The 8,205-nt window shown below is 43.0% G+C and overlaps 1 protein-coding gene across 1 annotated transcript in view; it reads left to right on the top strand.

The window, feature by feature from the left end:
- Positions 1-8,205, top strand: part of LOC110518542 (syntaxin-binding protein 4) — a 133,228-nt gene that overhangs the window by 53,018 nt on the left and 72,005 nt on the right. The window lies entirely within an intron of this gene.

The following is an 8,205-nucleotide window of genomic DNA, read 5'->3' as shown; positions in this document are numbered from 1 at the left end:
CCATTATAAATCACTGTTTATCATTCAGACAGTAGAAGTATCCCTCCATTATAAATCACTGTTTATCATTCAGACAGTAGAAGTGTCCCTCCATTATAAATCACTGTTTATCATTCAGACAGTAGAAGTGTCCCTCCATTATAAATCACTGTTTATCATTGAGACAGTAGAAGTGTCCCTCCATTATAAATCACTGTTTATCATTCAGACAGTAGAAGTGTCCCTCCATTATAAATCACTGTTTATCATTGAGACAGTAGAAGTGTCCCTCCATTATAAATCACTGTTTATCATTCAGACAGTGGAAGTATCCCTCCATTATAAATCACTGTTTATCATTCAGACAGTAGAAGTATCCCTCCATTATAAATCACTGTTTATCATTCAGACAGTAGAAGTGTCCCTCCATTATAAATCACTGTTTATCATTGAGACAGTAGAAGTGTCCCTCCATTATAAATCACTGTTTATCATTCAGACAGTGGAAGTGTCCCTCCATTATAAATCACTGTTTATCATTCAGACAGTAGAAGTGTCCCTCCATTATAAATCACTGTTTATCATTCAGACAGTAGAAGTGTCCCTCCATTATAAATCACTGTTTATCATTGAGACAGTAGAAGTGTCCCTCCATTATAAATCACTGTTTATCATTCAGACAGTAGAAGTGTCCCTCCATTATAAATCACTGTTTATCATTGAGACAGTAGAAGTGTCCCTCCATTATAAATCACTGTTTATCATTCAGACAGTGGAAGTATCCCTCCATTATAAATCACTGTTTATCATTCAGACAGTAGAAGTATCCCTCCATTATAAATCACTGTTTATCATTCAGACAGTAGAAGTGTCCCTCCATTATAAATCACTGTTTATCATTGAGACAGTAGAAGTGTCCCTCCATTATAAATCACTGTTTATCATTCAGACAGTAGAAGTGTCCCTCCATTATAAATCACTGTTTATCATTCAGACAGTAGAAGTGTCCCTCCATTATAAATCACTGTTTATCATTCAGACAGTAGAAGTGTCCCTCCATTATAAATCACTGTTTATCATTCAGACAGTAGAAGTGTCCCTCCATTATAAATCACTGTTTATCATTCAAACAGTGGAAGTATCCCTCCATTATAAATCACTGTTTATCATTCAAACAGTGGAAGTATCCCTCCATTATAAATCACTGTTTATCATTCAAACAGTGGAAGTATCCCTCCATTATAAATCACTGTTTATCATTCAGACAGTAGAAGTGTCCCTCCATTATAAATCACTGTTTATCATTGAGACAGTAGAAGTGTCCCTCCATTATAAATCACTGTTTATCATTGAGACAGTAGAAGTGTCCCTCCATTATAAATCACTGTTTATCATTGAGACAGTAGAAGTGTCCCTCCATTATAAATCACTGTTTATCATTCAGACAGTGGAAGTATCCCTCCATTATAAATCACTGTTTATCATTCAGACAGTGGAAGTATCCCTCCATTATAAATCACTGTTTTTCATTCAGACAGTGGAAGTGTCCCTCCATTATAAATCACTGTTTATCATTGAGACAGTAGAAGTGTCCCTCCATTATAAATCACTGTTTATCATTGAGACAGTAGAAGTATCCCTCCATTATAAATCACTGTTTATCATTCAGACAGTGGAAGTATCCCTCCATTATAAATCACTGTTTATCATTCAGACAGTAGAAGTATCCCTCCATTATAAATCACTGTTTATCATTCAGACAGTGGAAGTATCCCTCCATTATAAATCACTGTTTATCATTCAGACAGTAGAAGTATCCCTCCATTATAAATCACTGTTTATCATTCAGACAGTAGAAGTGTCCCTCCATTATAAATCACTGTTTATCATTGAGACAGTAGAAGTATCCCTCCATTATAAATCACTGTTTATCATTCAGACAGTAGAAGTATCCCTCCATTATAAATCACTGTTTATCATTCAGACAGTGGAAGTGTCCCTCCATTATAAATCACTGTTTATCATTCAGACAGTGGAAGTGTCCCTCCATTATAAATCACTGTTTATCATTCAGACAGTAGAAGTATCCCTCCATTATAAATCACTGTTTATCATTGGTCTGTGTTTCAGTCCCCTAACCGAAACCGACAGGCTTCTCTGGTCTGTGGCTCTGGTCTGTGTTTCAGTCCACTAATCGACAGGCCACTCTGGTCTGTGGCTCTGGTCTGTGTATCAGTCCACTAACCAACAGGCCACTCTGGTCTGTGGCTCTGGTCTGTGTTTCAGTCCACTAACTGACAGGCCACTCTGGTCTGTGTTTCAGTCCACTAACTGACAGGCCACTCTGGTCTGTGGCTCTGGTCTGTGTTTCAGTCCACTAACTGACAGGCCACTCTGGTCTGTGTTTCAGTCCACTAACTGACAGGCCACTCTGGTCTGTGTATCAGTCCACTAACTGACAGGCCACTATGGTCTGTGTATCAGTCCACTAACTGACAGGCCACTCTGGTCTGTGGCTCTGGTCTGTGTTTCAGTCCACTAACCGACAGGACACTCTGGTCTGTGTTTCAGTCCACTAACTGACAGGCCACTCTGGTCTGTGTTTCAGTCCACTAACTGACAGGCCACTCTGGTCTGTGTTTCAGTCCACTAACTGACAGGCCGCTCTGGTCTGTGGCTCTGGTCTGTGTTTCAGTCCACTAACTGACAGGCCACTCTGGTCTGTGTTTCAGTCCACTAACTGACAGGCCACTCTGGTCTGTGTTTCAGTCCACTAACTGACAGGCCACTCGGGTCTGTGGCTCTGGTCTGTGTTTCAGTCCACTAACTGACAGGCCACTCTGGTCTGTGTTTCAGTCCACTAATCGACAGGCCGCTCTGGTCTGTGTTTCAGTCCACTAACTGACAGGCCACTCGGGTCTGTGGCTCTGGTCTGTGTTTCAGTCTGCTAACTGACAGGCCACTCTGGTCTGTGTTTCAGTCCACCAACCGACAGGCTGCTCTGGTCTGTGTTTCAGTCCACCAACCGACAGGCCACTCTGGTCTGTGGCTCTGGTCTGTGTTTCAGTCCACTAACCGACAGGCCGCTCTGGTCTGTGGCTCTGGTCTGTGTTTCAGTCCACTAATCGACAGGCCACTCTGGTCTGTGTTTCAGTCCACTAACCGACAGGCCACTCTGGTCTGTGTTTCAGTCCACTAATCAACAGGCCACTCTGGTCTGTGTTTCAGTCCACTAACTGACAGGCCGCTCTGGTCTGTGGCTCTGGTCTGTGTTTCAGTCCACTAACTGACAGGCCACTCTGGTCTGTGTTTCAGTCCACTAACCGACAGGCCACTCTGGTCTGTATTTCAGTCCACTAATCGACAGGCCACTCTGGTCTGTGTTTCAGTCCACTAACCGACAGGCCACTCTGGTCTGTGTTTCAGTCCCCTAATCGACAGGCCACTCTGGTCTGTGTTTCAGTCCACTAATCGACAGGCCACTCTGGTCTGTGTTTCAGTCCACTAATCGACAGGCCACTCTGGTCTGTATTTCAGTCCACTAATCGACAGGCCACTCTGGTCTGTGTTTCAGTCCACTAATCGACAGGCCACTCTGGTCTGTATTTCAGTCCACTAATCGACAGGCCACTCTGGTCTGTGTTTCAGTCCACTAACCGACAGGCCACTCTGGTCTGTGTTTCAGTCCCCTAATCGACAGGCCACTCTGGTCTGTGTTTCAGTCCACTAATCGACAGGCCACTCTGGTCTGTGTTTCAGTCCACTAATCGACAGGCCACTCTGGTCTGTATTTCAGTCCACTAATCGACAGGCCGCTCTGGTCTGTATTTCAGTCCACTAACCGACAGGCCGCTCTGGTCTGTGTTTCAGTCCCCTAACCGACAGGCCACTCTGGTCTGTGTTTCAGTCCACTAACTGACAGGCCACTCTGGTCTGTATTTCAGTCCACTAATCGACAGGCCGCTCTGGTCTGTATTTCAGTCCACTAACCGACAGGCCGCTCTGGTCTGTGTTTCAGTCCCCTAACCGACAGGCCACTCTGGTCTGTGTTTCAGTCCACTAACTGACAGGCCACTCTGGTCTGTATTTCAGTCCCCTAACCGACAGGCCACTCTGGTCTGTGTTTCAGTCCACTAATCGACAGGCCGCTCTGGTCTGTGTGTTTTGGATGTGGTTTCTCTACTTGGTCCCTGAAATGAAGGATTGCAGAAAAGGGCAGCAACAGTCGCTGATAAGTACTGCATCTCAAATGGCACCCTATTCCCTACATAGTGCACTACTTTAGACCAGAGCTGGCACCCTATTCCCTACATAGTGCACTACTTTAGACCAGAGATGGCACCCTATTCCCTACATAGTGCACTACTTTAGGGCTCTGGACAAAAGCAGTGCACTATGTAGGGAATAAGGTCCCGTTTGGGACACAGATAACTACTGGGAAATCTGCCTCTGCTCCAACCCAAACATGGTGTGATTAAATTGCTTTGATCCCTGTGATTTGGGACAGCTTTCGCACTAATGACCAAAGAAGAGCAATCTCATTATTGTGAATGAAGGCCTGGGAAAATCCATCAGACTCAGAAGTCAGAAAGGGTTTGCATCCCAAATGGCACCCTATTCCATATTTAGTGCACTACTTTTGACCAGAAGCCTATGTGCTCTGTGGGTAAAAGTAGTGCACTAAATTGGGAATACAGTGCCATTTGGGACACATGGGGTTTGGAGTGAAGTGGTTTCACTGGAACAGAGAGTTCCTAGAATAAACTATTATTCATCGGAAGGAAGGGTTACTGAGGTCACAACCTTGGGCCATGTTTCATTCCAGAAGTTTGTCTTTCTTCCTGTCCTCGTTCGCTCCCTATTGAAGATCTGACAGGACTGGATAGGGGAAAGCAATATGGCGGAAAAGGAAGATGATGAAGATAGCTGTTTTCTTAGGCAGAGCGCAGGGGCTTCGGGAAACAGCAACAAGCGCTTCCAGCAGATACATTTTCTATCACAATAAAACCAATTGAAACCAAGGAAGATCTAGTAGTGGACAACATATCTAGGCAGAGTGAGTTGAGCTTCTAATTGCTCGATTAACTCATATAGCCCTCAGGAAATACAGCTAACTACTTATAGCCCTCAGGAAATACAGCTAACTATTACCTATAGCCCTCAGGAAATACAGCTAACTACTACCTATAGCCCTCAGGAAATACAGCTAACTATTACCTATAGCTCTCAGGAAATACAGCTAACTACTACCTATAGCCCTCAGGAAATACAGCTAACTATTACCTATAGCCCTCAGGAAATACAGCTAACTACTACCTATAGCTCTCAGGAAATACAGCTAACTATTACCTATAGCTCTCAGGAAATACAGCTAACTACTATCTATAGCCCTCAGGAAATACAGCTAACTATTACCTATAGCCCTCAGGAAATACAGCTAACTATTACCTATAGCTCTCAGGAAATACAGCTAACTATTACCTATAGCCCTCAGGAAATACAGCTAACTACTACCTATAGCCCTCAGGAAATACAGCTAACTACTACCTATAGCCCTCAGGAAATACAGCTAACTACTACCTATAGCTCTCAGGAAATACAGCTAACTATTACCTATAGCTCTCAGGAAATACAGCTAACTATTACCTATAGCCCTCAGGAAATACAGCTAACTATTACCTATAGCCCTCAGGAAATACAGCTAACTACTACCTATAGCCCTCAGGAAATACAGCTAACTATTACCTATAGCCCTCAGGAAATACAGCTAACTACTACCTATAGCCCTCAGGAAATACAGCTAACTACTACCTATAGCCCTCAGGAAATACAGCTAACTACTACCTATAGCTCTCAGGAAATACAGCTAACTATTACCTATAGCTCTCAGGAAATACAGCTAACTATTACCTATAGCCCTCAGGAAATACAGCTAACTATTACCTATAGCCCTCAGGAAATACAGCTAACTACTACCTATAGCCCTCAGGAAATACAGCTAACTACTACCTATAGCCCTCAGGAAATACAGCTAACTATTACCTATAGCCCTCAGGAAATACAGCTAACTACTACCTATAGTCCTCAGGAAATACAGCTAACTACTTATAGCCCTCAGGAAATACAGCTAACTACTACCTATAGCCCTCAGGAAATACAGCTAACTACTACCTATAGCCCTCAGGAAATACAGCTAACTACTACTTTAATGTATACGTACAGGCTGTGGTGTAAGTGGCTCGTGTGTGTGTGCGTGTGCGTGTGCGTGTGTGTGTGTGTGTGTGTGTGCGTGTGTGTGTGTGTGTGTCCAGCATCATCCCAGTGCGTAGTACTATCAGTGTTAATACCTCTGAAGGGTAGGATTAAACAGGTCTGTCTCGATCTCTTCCTGTCTTCCTCTGTTACCATGGAAACTTACTACAGTGTCAGTATAGATAGAGGTCTATGTGAGTACAGACTCTGTTACCATGGAGACTTACTACAGTGTCAGTATAGAGGTGTATATGAGTACAGACTCTGTTACTATGAAGACTTACTACAGTGTCAGTATAGAGATCTATATGAGTACAGACTTTGTTGCTATGGAGACTTACACCAGTGTCAGTATAGAGGTCTATATGAGTACAGACTGTTACTATGGAGACTTACTACAGTGTCAGTATAGAGGTCTATATGAGTACAGACTGTTACTATGGAGACTTACTACAGTGTCAGTATAGAGGTCTATATGCGTACAGACTGTTACTATGGAGGCTTACTACAGTGTCAGTATAGAGGTCTATATGAGTACAGACTCTGTTACTATGGAGACTTACTACAGTATCAGTATAGAGTGTCTATATGAGTACAGATCTGTTATCAGCTGTTGTCAGACACAAGTGCATCTCGAAAAACGAATATCTTCTTGAATAGTGGTGCAGTGAATTCTACCAGATGAAAAGTCGAAATGAGTATGACATCCTAGCATTTAAAGCAAACTCATTTTTCAAAAAAAGTCCTCGCACTATAAAACATTGTATTTTCTTCTACCCAGAAGACCTACTAAGTCTGGGTATTTGGACTGTTAAAACATGGTTATTTAAAATAAGTTATGTAGAACATGCTCTCTGCTACAGATCATATCAGATAAACTCATCAAGTCTTTTAGACCAGTGACTTATGTAACTTGTCCCTTTTGGGCTCCAGAAATTGACTAAATTAATCAAATGTACCATTGTTACTAGCCCTACTGTAGTGAATGGAACTAACTGCAATTGCTATGATGTACAGTTTGCACAACTCTGTGTTATATCATATTGTAATGAACTGAGGGAGAAGGACCAGGTCTCTACTGGGTCGTGATCCCAGATTGGTTATATCATATCGTAATGAACTGAGGGAGAAGGACCAGGTCTCTACTGGGTCGTGATCCCAGATTGGTTATATCATATCGTAATGAACTGAGGGAGAAGGACCAGGTCTCTAGTGGGACGGGATCCCAGATTGGTTATATCATATTGTAATGAACTGAGGGAGAAGGACAAGGTCTCTAGTGGGTCGTGATCCCAGATTGGTTATATCATATCGTAATGAACTGAGGGAGAAGGACCAGGTCTCTAGTGGGTCGTGATCCCAGATTGGTTATATCATATCGTAATGAACTGAGGGAGAAGGACAAGGTCTCTAGTGGGTCGGGATCCCAGATTGGTTATATCATATCGTAATGAACTGAGGGAGAAGGACCATGTCTCTAGTGGGTCGGGATCCCAGATTGGTTATATCATATCGTAATGAACTGAGGGAGAAGGACCAGGTCTCTAGTGGGTTGGGATCCCAGATTGGTTATATCATATCGCAATGAACTGAGGGAGAAGGACCAGGTCTCTAGTGGGTCGGGATCTCAGATTGGTTATATCATATCGTAATGAACTGAGGGAGAAGGACCAGGTCTCTAGTGGGTTGCGAACATAGATCGCCTGGTCCAAAGAGAAAGGCCCTAGCTAGACACAATCCCAATAAGGTTATCCCCGAGGAAGAGATAGTAATGTGTTTATCATATAGAGTCGTTAAATTACTCCACTTCCAAACAATCTCCTCTAGGGTTGTGTCTGATTTGGTACCCTATTCACTATGTAGTGAACTACTTTGGACAAGGGCACTTGGAGGGCTTTGGTCAAAGTAGTGCACTATATATAGGAAATAGGGTGCCATTTCAGATGCATCCTAGGTTGAGCTCATGAACCAGTG

Source organism: Oncorhynchus mykiss, chromosome 13 (genome assembly GCF_013265735.2).
Source record: "Oncorhynchus mykiss isolate Arlee chromosome 13, USDA_OmykA_1.1, whole genome shotgun sequence".
Lineage (NCBI taxonomy): Eukaryota > Metazoa > Chordata > Actinopteri > Salmoniformes > Salmonidae > Oncorhynchus > Oncorhynchus mykiss.
The sequence above is the reverse complement of the archived record's forward strand: the minus strand, read 5'-3'. Positions and strand labels throughout refer to the sequence as shown.